Consider the following 15,839-nt stretch of genomic DNA (forward strand, 5'->3'; position numbering starts at 1 on the left):
CCCTTGTATGGTTAATATGTTTAAAGCACTGGGTACATAGCAGGTATATTACAGATGTTAGTAAATAAGGATTTGTCACATGTACCCAAACACACTGAGTCCTGTATGGTGCCAAATACCTCTATGCTTTTCCCACTGAGTCCCTCTCCAGTATTCAATTCATGCAGAGTCCCCATGCCTCACTTAGGCATCTGGGAGACTTTTCTCTTTCTGTTCTTCCTTTTCCCTGCCATTGATCCCCTCTATCTTTTCTACCAAGGGGAAGGTTCTTATAGAGCCATGTTGGAAGAGGCTTTAATTCTTACTCATAAGACTGGGGAATCTACAAGACTGACATCTTGCTAATTGGCCATGTCTCACAATATAACTCCAATGCATTATTATGCATATTACCAAAATCTCTCTATGGTAGGGGTGGGAAGGAGTTAGAAAGAAAGGATTAAGGAGGGAAGAAAATCTCTACCTATTAAATCTGCTTCCAGCTCTGCCCCTTCAACCTGAGTCTGTCTCTACTGTTGTACTTTTACTCAAGACCCCAAGGAGTGGTCACATTCGGATACGGTGTTGGGCCGCCTTCATCCAGCAGAAGGCACGAGGCCTAGGATCACCAGTGGAGACATTGCCAGCTGCTTTTCCACTTCATCCCCCGACCGCCAGCCCCCCACAGTGACCACCCCTGTCTACCCCAACTCTGTAGCATCACCGGGCTCCCCCAACCTTGGTGTCAGTTCTTTTACTTGAAAATCAAAACTAAACAAACCAAAACCCACTCAAGCTAGCTTAAGAAAAGGAAACTTGCTGTAAGAATATGGGGCTATCTCAGAGAATCCAAGCAGGCTTCTCAGGAACTGAACCTTAGTCGAGGAGTTACCTTCCAATTCACTCTCTGTCTCCTCTCCATGGGGCCGTGGGCTCTATAGTGTCTGTGACTCTGTAGATCAGGTCTTTGCTCTGACATCTATATTTGGGGGTGGGGGACAGTTCACCTTGAGGGGCTACCCCTGCTGGACTGTGGGTTGATGAGGAAATTTGGACCTTTCAAAGGTAGGCTCTTAAGAAATAACCACATTCTGGGCTGGCAGTCAGTCCTCATAGTTCATACATAAAAGAAGGGCTGCAGGGACTTCTCTCATAGTCCAGGATGTACAGAAACCACCTAGAATCCAAAAGCAGAAACACGGCTGAGCTTCAAAGGGGCCTGGGCCAAGAGCAAGAAAGCTATCAGAAACATAGATACCTAACTTCTCCAGTCTTACCTCTGCCTTTCTGTTTAACACTCAAGCCTTCCATATTCCCTTTGTACATTGCTTTAGTTCTAGCAACCAGCCTCGGACTAGCATCTCTCCATCTCCACTCCAAATGGGCTAGGTTTGTATCAGGTGTCCACCTCCATGGAAGCAAGTAATATGAACTAACACAAACATGGATGCCAAGGCCCATTCCTGTGGAGCGATGTTCTTCGGAGCAAGAAAGATCAGGATGTGAAGATACCCCTAAAAGCTATTCTCATAGGAGCTGTTACATGATTTTAATTAAGTAGGGGTTATTTGCTCTCAAAATGAAAACTGGTGGCACTGCAGAGAATTGATTTGAGAGAGTGGAAATCATACACAAACAGAAAGCTCTTTCAGTCATCCAAGTAAGAATGATGCAGCTGCACTAACTCTTAGAAGCTCCTATATTGTTCAGTATGTTGGATATCAAAGAGAAACAAGAAATGTGGAATCAGAGTTCCAGCATCACCCTCTCAGGCTGACCCATTAATATTTTACCAGAGATTCTCTCTGGCGTATTGCAATTCATGGTGTAGCTGGTCTGGAAGCAACACAATAGATCCAAGCCTTCCTGAGGACAATTACGTTCTCCCACATCCTCCCGTGTATGACCTGCTGACTTTCTTTAGTATCTAAGAAATATGAGCTCTTTCCAAGAAGTCTTTCTCAGCCTGATGACACTTCCTAGAATGTCAAACAAACATGACTTATGCAACTATATTCGTGGATAGCAGGAGCAAAAACTATTTCTTTTTTTAATATTTATTTATTTATTTTGGCTGCACTGGGTCTTAGTTGCGGCACGTGGGATCTTTTAGTTGCAGTGTGTGGACTTAGTTGCAGCATGCAGACTCTTGGTTGCGGCATGCATGTGGGATCTAATTCCCTGACCAGGGATCGAACCCGGGCCCCCTGCATTGGGAGCGCAGAGTCTTACCCACTGGACCACCAGGGGAGTCCCACAAACTCCTATTTCTTCCCAAGAATGTATCACATGGACTCAGAGCTAGCCTCAATCACAAAATCCTGAACATTAGGTACTCTTTGCTCATTATGTTAGTACATTATGTTCTACAAAAGACAACTGGGCACAAACTGATGGAGATATCCCTCGCATTATGGCCAAGGCTGGGAATTTCTCCACTATGTCGGTTACAGGGCAATTTGTATTGTTCACAGGCACAAGTCACATCATTAATTATGTCTCTATGAATATAGCACTGAAGGTTTGTGCTCCAGGCTCAGTGATAATAATAGTTACCACTTACGGGCTATCTGCTAGGTACCATTCACTTTATATAACACTTTCAATCTTTAAAACAACAGTAATATAAAATAGTATTAACTCATTTCACAGATAAGGAAAGTAAGACACAAAAAAGGCTAACTTGACCAAAGATACAATATGCAGATGAGTTGGAATTCAGAAGAGATCTGTTGACTCCCCAAAAGCATGTTCTAGTTTACTTTCTTTTGAAATTAATTTCTAATTGTTTAGGTAACATATGGCTGCATTTCCTACAAATTTTGAAAGTATGGCAGGTAAGAGTAAAATCTTTGGACCACCTTCTAGAGGTAATTGTTGTGAGCATGTGTTGTGTGTCCTTCTAGCCTTTTTTGGTGCCACCCTATCTGCACATACAACTACTTATAATTGCTTTTTTATTTTACATAAATGGTGTCATGCTTTAGGCATCATTCTGAAACTTGCCTGTTTCCCTCAGCAAGTATCTCTGAGACTTGGCCTGCTCTGCCACTCATGCTGTTCCCCTTCCTAGGCCTGCCTGCTTCTCTGAACACCTGGCAGAGCAAGAGGTAGTGATGAAGATCTCAGCTGATCACCACTGACAGCACCAGACACTTTAAGGGAATTTTCTTCTTTTTTCCAACATTTCATTATGAAAATTTTCTAATAGCAAATATTATACAATGAACATGCATATACCCAATACCTAGATTCTACCATTAACATATTACTATACTTGCTTTATTACATATCCATCCAACCACATTAGCAGAGCTCCCTGAAGCACCTCATTGAGCTATCGGTTCTGCTCAGGTTGTCAAATGACCCATATGACACCCAACTGGATGAGCGGGGAGCAGTGGTCAAATTACCTGTGGAACCCAGTTTGTTAGATGTCAGCAGGTTTCTCTATCCTGGGAAGGATGTCTTTTATGGAAAAACTAGCTATCCTGCAGGACATCCAAGACTATTTGACTGAAGGAATCACTCAAAATGGCCTAGAATTGTACTTAAAGTTGAAAAGACTGTAAGAGAATGGATTACATATCAGCCTGCCAAAGCAAACTATCCTGGGTCCCTACTTTTTGGGAGGGCGGCCCCAAGAGCTCCATCAAGAATCCAGACTGACTTCAAGGAAACCATCATGGTCGATAGCTTCCCCAAATGGATCCAGGTCTTCCCCTATCCAACTCAAACCTCTGGAGATGCAGCCCTGAGAGAGACAACTGTTTGCAGCACCAGGATGTCAGGAACGACCATTTATGACAGTAAGTCTATCTTTATTTCATTTGACATGAGGAAATTTGTGGTCAAGATCCTTACTGTGCAGTATAGTTGGGCAGGTTGTAAAGACAGTACAGATCTCTAAGTACAAACTTGCCAGGTTTTGTGTCCCTCCATAGCAGATATTTTTTTAAGGAATGTGGCCAAGAGTGAATGAATGAATCAATGTTTTTTAAAACACAACGTTATCTTAAAGCTGGCTTTGTCTACTTGCAGCAAAACTTAATGGGCATACAGCATTCTGGTTGCAGTTTTGTCTGTAGGGATTCTTGAGTTAGGATTATTCCAGGAGTATATTCCCACCCCTGTGACTCGGGTTATTGGGCCTGTGACATGTACTAACAGACGGGCCATTGTGGCATCCCCACACATAGCTGAGGCAGAAGTGTTCCTCAAGGAATGCAAGGGGTGATATGGCACCAGAAGAGGTGAGCTTTCTGGCAGAGGGCAAGAAATGAGTGGAGGGAGTGTCAGCAGGGACCAGGGATAGATTTAGTGGAGCTGGCAGTGCAGAAGGGAAAACTTCCTATACTGCTTGAAGGAGATGCTTTGATATTGTTCCACAGGTATTAGTTGAAGGCCTGCTATGGGCTGGGCACTGTCAGGAAACCCAGGCTTCCAGGGAAGGACTCCAAAGGAAGGAGAAGAGAAACCAAGACTCAGCCAGCACACGGACTTTATTCCCTTCACATAGAGGTGACTGTGTATTTATCACACAAGGCCGCTACCTCATTCAGGACCCTCAAGGTCAGTTTTCTTTTTCTCTTTTTAATCAGAACATTTAAAAGTAAGCTGACATGATTTCCAGCCAAAGAGGGACTTTTGACAGGGAATTTTGCTCTCTTCCTTTGCTGCAAAATAATGTCTGTTTCTCTTCTGGGGAATGAGCACAATAGATACAAGTCACAGCTCACTGATTTCATCTATTTCTCCCCGGAAAGAAAAAAACCATTACAGGGTGATATCAGAGAGTCCTCATAAGGGGACTTGACTGAGAATACAATGCAAAGCTCAGATTAGCAGTATCAGACAAATGAGGGTGTCCATAGCAAGGAGTCTGGGAGCTAAAACCTCCGGGTCTGCACACGTTGCAGAATAAGCTATGAGACAAATTATTATTTTTTTTTAAGTAGAAAACATTATTTATTTATTTAGGCTGCCCCCTGTCTTAGTTGCAGCAGGCATGCAGGACCTAGTTCCCCAACCAGGGATCGAACCCCAGCCCCCTGCATTGGGAGAGTGGCGTCTTACCCACTGGACCGCAAGGGAAGTCCCTATGAGACAAATTATTAATGCAGCTTTTGTGATCTTTGCTTTTCTTCTTTAAGGTGTAGTTCACCATTGCTAGATAAATGCTTCCTGAGTTCAACGCATGCAAACCACTTTCCCCATCTCAATAGCTTAATCAAACACCAGTGGAGTCTTAACCAGTGTCTCTGGGGTTGTCAGATGATAATTTCCCAATGACACTTCCTTATCACCACTAAGTGAAGGAAGTCATCATTTTGGCCTGAAATGTCATCATGTGATATTTCTACATTTATTGCTAATAATAGAGGTCACAACCGCATGAGTCATCTTTGATTCCTCCTTTTCTTCACCCGCCACATGCAGTTCGCTTGTCGTGGTGCAATGTCATCTCCTATATCTGCCCTCTTCTCTCCATCCTCGTGGTTACCTTACCTTAATGCAGGTTCTCTTCTTCTCAAGCTTAGCTTATTGACATGGTCCTCTTTTTTTCCTGCTTCTAGACTCCAGTCCATAAGAACAACAATAGTAAATACTGTTTACAGACCAAGTGCTTTATAGTCTGCCATTTAACTCTCAACACAGTGTTGTGAGAAAGGCATTTTTTAAGTTTTTTCTTTTATTGTGGTAAGAACACAACATGAGATCTACCCTCTTTACAAGACTTTAAGTATAGAGCACAATACTGTTGACTGTAGATGCAATATTGTACAGCAAATCTCTAGAATGTATTCCTCTAAACTGAATTCACGTAGAACTTAAAACTTTATGCTTGGGACTTCCCTGGTGGCGCAGTGGTTAAGAATTCGCCTGCCAAGGCAGGGAACACAGGTTTGGTCCGGGAAGATCCCATATGCTGTGGAGCAGCTAAGCCCGTGCGCCACAGCTACTGAGCCTGTGCTCTACCGCCCACGAGCCACAACTACTGAGCCCGCGTGCCTAGAGCCCGTGCTCTGCAACAAGAGAAGCCACCGCAATGAGAAGCCCATGCACCGCAACGAAGAGTAGCCCCCGCTCGCCACAACTAGAGAAAGCCCGTGCGCAGCAATGAAGACTCAACACAGCAAATAAATAAATTAATTAAATAAGTAATTTTAAAAAGAAAAATTGAAAAAAAAACCTTTATGCTCATTAACTAGAAATTCTTCAATTTCTCCTCCTTTCAACCCCTGCAACCACCTCAGATTGAAATTTTCCTCAACTACCCAGCAATGAATGAACATATGCTAGGGTCCATCATCATGGCACTTTAAGATACTGAGGCAAAGAAGCTCTTGAAAGCTTTCAAGAAAAAAAAATCACATACAAAGGATTAGGAGTAATAATGATTTAAGACATCTCAAAGGTAGTGCCAGAAGCTAGAGAATAATGAAGCAAAGTCTTCAAAATACTGAAAGGAAATAATTTCTAACATACAATTCTATACTCAGCCAAAGTATTGATAAAATATTAGGATATAATAAAGACATTTTCTAACGTAAAAGTCTCAAATAATGTAATTTTTTTTTTTTTTTTTTTTTTTTTTTTTTTGGCCACACTGTGCAGCTTGTAGGATCTTAGTTCCCCAACCAAGGATTGAACCCGTACCATCAGCAGTGAAAGCACATAGTCCTAGCCACTGAACCACCATGGAATTCCCTCAAATAATGTAACTCTTTTTTATTTTTTCCTATACGCGGGCCTCTCACTGTTGTGGCCGCTCCCGTTGCGGAGCACAGGCTCCAGACGCGCAGGCTCAGGGGCCATGGCTCACGGGCCCAGCCGCTCCGCGGCATGTGGGATCTTCCCGGACCGGGTCACAAACCTCCGTCCCCGGCATCGGCAGGCGGACTCCCAACCACTGCGCCACCAGGGAAGCCCCAAATAATGTAACTTTTAAGTGTCTTTTCTCAAGAAACTACTAGAAGATATGCAGTAACAACGTGAGAATGTGACCCAAGATTGAAGATTTAAACCAGATGGAAAGAGAAGTTCTAATCTAACACAAGATAATTTCTTCAGTGATAGCAAACGGAGATTTCAGTATGAAAGCTGTCCATCAGGTCTAGAGGTTGACTAGTACAAACTGGAAAAAGTTAGAAAGCCCCAGAAGAGATGGCTTTAAGAAAATGAAACTGAGAAAATTCCCAATGTTTCCGAACATCCTAAGGGGAGACTTAGAAAATTATAAAAGGTACTTGGGTTGAATTAATAATAAATTAATAGAAAACCAGAAATATCAGATTAAATATTAACTCCAGAGAAAATGGAAAAGTTTTTCAGGAAAGGAAAATATTCATAATTTAGACCTAGCAGAAAATAGATAGCATAATTCAGGAGACCTTAATAAAGACACTAAAAACTTGTAAGGGTGTAGGTAGACTTAAGAAAACTAAAAAGACTAATAACAACATAAGAATTGTTACCACTCCAGGACAAAAAAGACAAAAAGAACATGCCATTACTTGACTCCAAAGAGACAGAGGGTGTTGCCTGACAGGGGCTGTGACCTGTTGTAGAACTAAGCAGCTAACCCATGGCCACCTAGTAGGGCAGGAGCTGGGGAACATATACTATGACCTCATTGTTTCTCCCTCCAGTGTCCTGCTGGCGCTTTCTATTGGTCAAACCCAACTGAGTAACCATGGGGCCAGGGAGCCCTTTGATAGAGTCCATGCAGATCAGCCTCCCAAGACACAGCAGAACAGAGAAGGATGAAGAGTGAATCTGGAAAGGCAAACAGAAGAGACACAGCATAGGACTGATACACTGGGTCATGTGGATTATGGTTATAATAACCATGTTAAGACATATGATTATGGTAATGGAAGCCAAATAGTCATCTAAACAAAAGCAAGTTATAACTGTATTAGGAAGTTGGAAAGGGTGCACATATGTGGTGGCAGATGGAAATGTGTGTGTACTCTTCCATGGTGAACGTCAGTAGATCATGCCCCAAACTGATAAAATATGTCACTAATGGAAATACGAAAAGAAGATTTAATGTAACTGCCTACAATAAAATGAAATAAAACAATAAAAGAATTAACCGAGAAGACCTCTCACATCTTTCTCAGCCCTAACACTTTATTATTATTATTCTCATGGTCCATAGGTGGAAAATTCTACATTTGACTAGTGAAACCTCCACCTCAAGAATGATTAGGGGCTTCCCTGGTGGTGCAGTGGTTGAGAGTCCGCCTGCCGATGCAGGGGTCGTGGGTTCGTGCCCCGGTCTGGGAAGATCCCACATGCCACTGGGCCCATGAGCCGTGGCCGCTGAGCCTGCGTGTCCGGAGCCGCCTGTGCTCCTCAATGGGAGAGGCCACAACAGTGAGAGGCCCGTGTACCGGAAAAAAAAAAAAAAAAAGAATGATTAGAAATTTAAAAATCCTAAATTAGGGACTTCCCTAGCAGTCCAGTGGTTAAGACTCCACACTTCCAATGCAGGGGCCGCAGGTTCAATCCCTGGTTGGGGAACTAGGATCCCGCATGCCGTGAATAGAAAAAAAAAAAAATCCTAAATTAGGATTCTCACAAACTGGATTCTCACAGTCTCAAAAATATCACTCCATGGATTACTTATTAAGTACGGAAGGGGAGAATGTAGCTTCATAGTGTGGAGATTTGGCAGTCACTATTTTAAGCAAATAGTCAAGCTTGGCAACGGTTGCAAGAGTAGTAGGGAAGGACTGACATTCTATACTTCTTGATGTGATGCCAGTTGTTGAGGACTCAACATCTCCAGTGTGGTATTCTTGCCAAAAATGCTTGTCCTGACTCTAGAGGGAGACACGTGGGATTTACAGCATACATCAGGGCCAGATAACTGACCTGTTCTCTCCAAGGGAGGTTGGGGGCAGGAAGGGCTGGGAGAGATTCAAGAAGACTAACGGTCAGATACAATGTGTGAACCTTGATTGGATCTAGGTTAGGAAAAAATAACATTTATAAGGCACTTTATGGCTCAATGGGCTTCTTTGAATATGAGTGATGTTACTGAATTAGGGTCAGTTTTCTCAGGTACAGCAATGATGCCTCAGTTATGTAGGAGATGTTCATAATCTTGGAAGGCACACACTGTTGTATTTAGGTGTGAAGTGTCATGTACCTGCCTCCCACTTTCAGATGGTCTGGCATAAAGGAAGCATAGAAAAGGAGGGAATGTGATCAGATGTCAACAATAGCCTTTTCGATGAGGACTATTTCAGGTAAGAATACTGAAGACAATCCTTTCAACTCATATGCAGATTCAAAAGAAAAGATTTTAAATGCTTCTGAGGAGGGACAAATGTGGGGATTGGTGGGGTATTGTTTCATAATAGGCTTTGCTGAGCATGGGCTCTATCTACATATCTACATAGTACATATTTAACCTTGATAAGGATAAAAACTAATAAAATAAAATCAGTCAAAGCCAACAGGAGGGACTTCCCCGGTGGTCCAGTGGCTAAGAATCTGTGTTCCCAATGCAAGGGGCCCAGGTTCAATCCCTGATCAGGGAACTAGATCCCACATGCCACAACTAAGAGTTCACATGCTACAACTAAAGATCCCACATGCTGCAAGTAAAAGATCCCGCATGCCACAACTAAGACCGGGCACAGCTGAATAAATAAATAAACATTAAAAAAAAAAAGCCAACAGGAGAAACATTACAATTTTGATAAATGTCATTTGGAAATTAGTACTTTTTACGTTTAGCAGCTGAGTCTTAGGGCTGGAACTTGCCTGGAGAACCTCTCAGCCTGCCTCCTCTGTTGGAGAGATTAATAAAGTGAGGCTCAGCAGAGTTAAGTGACTTGCCCAAGGTCACAAACCTATGTAGCAGCAGAGCCAGGTCTAGGGCGGCCGCAATTCTGCTCCAATAATCTTTTCTTTATGTACCGTGAATCATTCATCTTCTATTGAATGCCATTACTGCATAGTGAGTACACCACTGTGCAGTGATCTGTGCTCTTTCTTAAGAACGATAACACCAACAGCAGTGAAAGGGGGAGAAGAGGGAAAACCAGGAGGCTACAAAGACCACAGTCCAATATTATTGGCTGGGAAGGGAAATTGACGCTGACATTGCAGAGTGGTCCCTCTCAGGCAGTAAAGAATCCTTTCTACCAAATTAGAGGGTTTCATCAGTTCACACTCTAATTGACCATTAAAGCTTAGTAATTGATACTAAGAAGCTTGTAAGCCGTTGGCTCCCAACGTTTGGCCCAGCTGTCAAAAGTCAGCACAGTCAACACAGACAATGAAGCTTTGTTGCTGCTTGTGGTCACCAGTGAGATTTTTAGACAAAGAGAAACAGTTCTTAGAATTTGGGGTACTTGGCTAGTTTTAAAAAATATCTGTCCAATTTCCTTGCCACGTTTTAAGGCTCCAGACACTAAGGGTGTGTTTGACGATGTATATTTTATTCTTTTCCCCTATATCTTATTATAAAAAGTTTCCAAACACACTAAAAAAAAATTACTTCTGAACATCCATATACACACCACCTGAATTCTACCATTACTGTTCTACTATTCTTACATTACTACCGATGCATCGATCCATCTCTCTTTCTATTTACCGGTCCATCTTGTTTTTGTATGCATTTCAAAGTAAGTTGCAGACATCAGTATCCTTCCCCCAGATACTTCAGCATGCATATCACTAACTAGAATTCAATCTTTTATGGTGCCTTTTTGTTTCTTTACAGGTAAAATTTATATAAAGTGAAATGCACAAATTTTAAGTGGGTCATGAGATCTGGCAAATATACACACACATGCGACCTAAATCATCACCAAGGCACAGAACAGGACGATTACACACACAACATTCCCTCACACCCTCTCCCAATAAATCCTCAACTGCCCAGAGTCAACCACTGTTCTGAAATTTCTTCACCAAAAATTAATTCTGCCAGCTCTAGAAACTTCCTATCAATGGAAAAAAACAGTATGTACTCTTTTTTAAAAAAAAACATTGAAGCATAGTTGATTTACAGTACTATATTAGTTTCAGGTGTACAACATAGGGATTCAGTATAGAGTATATACTCTTTATGCTAGGTTTCTTTTACGCAATATAATGTTTTAACATTCGTTCATGTTGTTGTGTGGATCAGTAGTTTGCTTCTCTTTATTTCTGAATAGTAGTCCATTGTGTGAAGAAGATAGCTTAAGATTTATTCTCCAACTGATGAACAGCTGATCTGTTTCCAGTTTTGGGTTCTTATGAATAAAGCTACTATATGTACATAGCTTTTTGTAGACATTTGTTGGGTTTTTTTAAAATATTTTTTTTAATGTACTTTTCTAAAAAATAAATTTATTTATTTATTTTTGGCTGCGTTGGGTCTTCGTGGCGGTGCGTGGGCTTCTCATTGCGGTGGCTTCTCTTGTTGCGGAGCACGGGCTCTAGGTGCACGGGCTTCAGTAGTTGCAACACCCAGGCTCAGTAGTGGGCTCTAGAGCACAGGTTCAGTAGTTGTGGCGCACGGGCTTAGTTGCTCCTCGGCATGTGGGATCTTCGCAGACCAGGGCTCGAACCCATGTCCCCTGCACTGGCAGGCGGATTCTTAACCACTGCACCACCAGGGAAGTCCTAGACATTTGTTTTCCTTTACATTGAGTAAATAGCTAGGAATGGAATTTGTGGGTCATAGGATATGCATATGTTTAGTTACATAAGAAACTGTCAGACTTTTTCGACTTGGTCATACTAACTCATACTTTCACCATCAATGGGTGAGAATTCAATTTATTCCACATGTCCACCAACCTTTGTCCTCTTCGTCATTAATATGAGCCATTCTGTTGGTGTGTATTCTTTATTCTTTGATAAATGCATTAATACCATTAAAATCAGTCTGTTTTTAGAAAAAAAGTGTACCCTCACTTAGAGAAGTTAAGACTTTGCTTTCTTGCACTCACAGGAAATTGACATACTTTAAAACATACACAGGCAGTCTCTCTTTTTTTCTTAGACTCTGTCTTATTTTTTTGTCATTTTTTGGTAGTTTTTTTTAAATGTGGCAAAATACACATGATGAAATTTACCACTTTAACAATTTTAAAGTGTACAACACAGTGGTATTAAGTACATGTATGATGCTGTGCACTCATCACTGTATCTAGCTGCAGAGCTTTTTCATCAGCCCAAATGGAAACCCCACTTTTCACTCACCCTTCTCCTTCCTCCCAGCCCCCAGCACCCACAAATCTGATTTTTGTCTCTATGGATTTTCCTATTCTGGATATTTCATATAAATTGGATACTACAAAATGTGGCTGTTCTATGATTATACGATAGTAGGTATGACTATAGACTCTTTGGTTGCCAGGACACAACACAAAGGCGCTCTGGGTAGATGAAAGGCAGAACATGTTGTTACTTACAGCTCCAAATGAGAGAAGGCTTCCTTGCAGGAACGCACTGGGCTGGCAGGGGACAGGGCAGCAAGAAGCCGGAGCCGTAGGAGGCAGCTCAGGTGTGACAAGCAGGGTGGGATTGAGCTTGGTTTTATGGGCTTCCTGGGAAGTGGGAATTTTGAAGAATTATGTAGTTCTAAGGAAGAAGTGGTCACCCCTGCTAGGTATCTGGGAGCCTCTGGCAGCTGGGAATGTTTGTACATACCCCAGGAGTGTCAGAGCTCCAGAGTTGGGGTGGATGCTTAGCAAACTGCCCACAAAGGGGAAATGAGAATTTTCACCATGACTTCAAATTGGGTCAAGAGAGCACTTGTGAAATATTATAGTACAGCAACCTTTTGTATCAGGTTTCTTTCACTGAGTACAGTGTTTTCAAGGCTCATCCATGTTGTAGCATGTGTCACTACCTCATTCTTTGCTGTGGCCAAATACTATTCCCTTGTCTGGATATACCACATTTTGTTTATTCTTTCATCCATGTAATGGACATTTGGATGGTTTCCACCTTTTGGCTATTAGCAATAGTGCTGCTATAAACATTCATGTACAAGTTTTTATTTGAACACCTATTTTCAGTTCTTTAGAGTATATTCCCAGTATATTCTTTAGAGTGGAATTGCTGGGTGGTATGTAATGTACTGAGGAATCTCCAAACCATTCTCTGAGTGGCTGCATGATTTTACATTTCTGCCAGAAATGGACAAAGATTCCAACTTCCCTACATGCTCACCAACACTTATTATTTTCCACCTTTTTGTTATGACCAGTCTAGTGGTTATGAAGTGGTATCTCACTGTGGGTTTTTTTTTTTCTTTTTCTTTTGGCGGTACGCGGGCCTCTCACTGTTGTGGCCTCTCCCGTTGCGGAGCACAGGCTCCGGACGCGCAGGCTCAGCGGCCATGGCTCACGGGCGCGGCCTCTCTGCAGCATGTGGGATGTTCCTGGACCGGGGCACGAACCCCCGTCCCCTGCATCGGCAGGCGGACTCTCAACCACTGCGCCACCAGGGAAGCACTCACTGTGGTTTTGATTTGCATTTCCCTAATGACAGACGACAGTGAGCACCATTTTCTGTGCTTGTTGGCCATCTGTATATCTTCTTCTGAGAGATGTCTATTCAAGTCCTTTGCCCATTCCTAAACTGAGTTGTCTTTTTGCATGAAATCTATCGTAACTCCACAAGGCAACTTTCTTTTTTCTAAATAATTTCCCCTTATTTTCAATACAGGCATACCTCAGAGATATTGCGGGTTTGGATCCAAACCACCGCAACAAAGCAAATATCACAACAAAGTGCGTCACATAAATTTTATGGTTCTCCAGTGCATACACAAGTTATGTTTACACTATACTATAGTCTCTTAAGTATTGCATTATGTCTAAAAAAGCAATGTACCTACCTTAATTTAAAAATAATGCTGTTGCGGGCTTCCCTGGTGGCGCAGTGGTTAAGAATCTTCCTGCCAATGCAGGGGACATGGGTTTGATCCCTGGCCCGGGAAGCTCCCACGTGCCGCGGAGCAACTAAGCCCGTGCACCACAACTACTGAAGCGCGCGCCTAGAGCCCGTGCTCCGCAGCAAGAGAAGCCACCACAATGAGAAACCTGCGCACTGCAACAAAGAGTAGTCTCTGCTCGCCGCAACTAGAGGAAGCCCGCGCGCAGCAACGAAGACCCAACTCAGCCAAAAATAAAATAAAATAAATAAATTTATTTTAAAAAATAATAATAATGCTATTGGAAAAACGGTGCTGATATGTGTGCTCAATATGGGGTTGCCACAAACCTTCAATCTGTAAAAAATGCAATATCTTCAAAGTAAATGCAATACCTTCAAAAGTAAAAAATGCAATATCTTCAAAGTGTAAACAATAAAAGGAGGTATGCCTGTGTTTGTAGTTTTAACTTAATAAAAGATAAAGGTTTGCTTATTCCAACATGCAATATTTTAAAAAACAGGGTTAAACAAAATATGTGCACTGTTTATGTAAAAGGATCAACTTTTCAGATGACATTATTCTAGTTTTCAGAAAAGAACTGAATATCCTGATTAGAAGGCATTAAATTAAACTGAAATTCAAACCTTATTATTCTATTATCAGCACAGGTGGCAAAAACACTTCTTTTTTTTTTTTAACGACTTTATTGGAGTATAATTGCTTTACAATGGTGTGTTAATTTCTGCTTTATAACAAAGTGAATCAGCTATATGTATACATATACCCCCATATCTCCTCCCTCTTGCGTCTCCCTCCCACCCTCCCTATCCCACCCCTCTGGGTGGTCACAAAGCACCGAGCTGATCTCCCTGTGCTATGCGGCTGCTTCCCACTAGCTATCTATTTTACATTTGGTAGTGTATATATGTCCATGCCACTCTCTCACTTGGTCCCAGCTTACCCTCCCCCCTCCCCATGTCCTCAAGTCCATTCTCTATATGTACATCTTTATTCCTGTCCTGCCCCTATGTTCTTCAGAACCATTTTTTTTTAGATTCCATATATATGTGTTAGCATACGGTATTTGTTTTTCTCTTTCTGACTTACTTCACTCTGTATGACAGACTCTAGGTCCATCCACAACCACTACAAATAACTCAATTTTGTTTCTTTTTATGGCTGAGTAATAGTCCACTGTATATATGTGCCACATCTTCTTTATCCATTCATCTGTCGATGGATATTTAGGTTGCTTTCATGTCCTGGCTATTGTAAATAGAACTGCAATGAACATTGTGGTACGTGACTCTTTTTGAATTATGGTTTTCTCAGGGTATATGCCCAGTAGTGGGATTGCTGGGTTGTATGGTAGTTCTATCTTTAGTTTTTTAAGGAACCTCCATATTGTTCTCCATAGTGGCTGTACCAATTTACATTCCCACCAACAGTGCAAGAGGGTTCCATTTTCTCCACACCATCTCCAGCATTTATTGTTTGTAGATTTTTTGATGATGGCCATTCTGACTGGTGAAAAACACTACTCTTGAACATAACAGGAGATGTTAAATACAATGGAGAAATGATGAGTGTCCTCAATTAAACCTAATTAATCCTCCAAAATAATATTTTAAATGTTGGCAAAAGTTCATCAAGCTATAGTAAGAAAGCTAAATTTTAATACTATTAAAATTAATCAAAAAACAGGTCTTGGCCACTATAATTCTAGGTAGTTTTTTTGCCTGCATCAGACAAACTGTATCATAACCAGGAAAATCATACCCAACATGACCAATTGAGGGATTTAACTTTTCGCATACATACCAAATTGCAAACACCCAAGAGTCAGGGAACACACGAAAACTAACTCCTAGTAAATACTAATTGAATTCAACCCAGTTAGAAACCACAATTTCTCAAAGTAGAAAAACAGGCCAAAGCAATCCAATAGACTTCT

Source organism: Lipotes vexillifer, unplaced genomic scaffold (genome assembly GCF_000442215.2).
Source record: "Lipotes vexillifer unplaced genomic scaffold, Lipotes_vexillifer_v1.1 scaffold40, whole genome shotgun sequence".
In the NCBI taxonomy this organism is placed as follows: domain Eukaryota; kingdom Metazoa; phylum Chordata; class Mammalia; order Artiodactyla; family Lipotidae; genus Lipotes; species Lipotes vexillifer.